This window comes from Lolium rigidum, chromosome 4 (genome assembly GCF_022539505.1).
Source record: "Lolium rigidum isolate FL_2022 chromosome 4, APGP_CSIRO_Lrig_0.1, whole genome shotgun sequence".
Lineage (NCBI taxonomy): Eukaryota > Viridiplantae > Streptophyta > Magnoliopsida > Poales > Poaceae > Lolium > Lolium rigidum.
This window is the reverse complement of record NC_061511.1, coordinates 7,564,961-7,566,397: the sequence shown is the minus strand read 5'-3', so window position 1 is coordinate 7,566,397 and position 1,437 is coordinate 7,564,961.

Genomic DNA, 1,437 nt, shown 5'->3' with positions numbered 1-1,437 from the left:
AAACTTTGCAACACACCTGCCAATTATTTCTGCAATCATAGAAGTATCACACACCATACTTGAAAAAGGCGTGCCTCTTAAGCCAGGCAACACAAACCTCGCCATGCCCCGTAACCCAGCAAACCTTGATCATGTGGCCTTTGCGTGTGAACGTGGCATGACCATGACCGAGTGGGGTCGTTTGTGCGGTTCAGCCGGATCGCGCATCATCTCGGGTGCAGCTATGCATGTTCTGCCTTGTCTATCTCTGCCAACCAAGTATATTGCGACCTGTCTTCCGGAGTGCGAGAAGCTACACGTAGCAACCGAACCTCTTTTACCTGTGGTCCTAGGAGTCATGGAAAGGTTACAAGTTCCATCTCCTCGATCACCGACCTCAAATTCTGGATTCAGATAAAACCAGATAGCGTGATGGTAGGTCGAGGCATCATCTTGCCAGACGTTACTGGCCGGGTAGTGTAGTGATCTGCTAGTGTGTTTCTAAGAATTGAGGATGAAGCAAACATTATTACTTTGTTGGACGATATTTTGGATTTAGACACCACCAGGCTGGAATTCTGTTTGGTGTCACTTTCTGCTTAATTTGTTAACATATTATTTCTCTCACATTAGTGTACGCGTGAGGTATCTTTTTCCATAAAAAATAACCTAAACTATGTGTTACTTGCATCGAGAAATTCTGGATGGTCGGTACATCATCAAAAAGGCTACAACTCCAAGCATTCAACATGGTACATTATCAAGCAGTAAACAATGCACACCCTCTACAAATCTCATTATAAAGACTCTTCTTGTCCAACATCCCTACCACAAATGGTGAGTAGATGAAGTACATGGATTTAGGATCAACTACGCAGGACACCAACGTAGCTCGACCTTGACTCCAAGACAACCCAGACCAATATACTTCTTCTCTTTTATGCCTAGAGGAGCCAGCCAGTAGAAGGCAGGATCCTAACGAACTTGGGGAAGACGTCAACAAGCTGCTCCCACCAGGGCGTAGACTACACCCCGGAAGCCCAAACCTGCACCACACCACATTTCCCTCATTCCCTAATTGTTACATCGAACTCACCCTAGATAGCTTAGAACATGTCTTCAAGAAGATGAAGACACCATGGCGCCGCCGCCGCCTGGTCCGGTGGACCGAACCTAGGGTTTCTTCGTCGTCCAGATATGTTTCTTTATTTTTGTTATTATTCTACATTGGTGTGGTCTTGGGTGTCTCATTCTTTGAAGTTCTCGATTGGATGTTGAGAAACTGATCTGAACTACGGGCACTAAAGATTGGGATATGGTATGTAAGGTAATTGTTGTTCTCGCGCGCACTTGAGAAATAGAGTTAAAAACTTTTAACCTCTATCCTAGATTAGATGAAACCATGCAATCTGTTTGCGGAATATGGTTGACAAGATAGCCATGCAATTCTCTATCAAT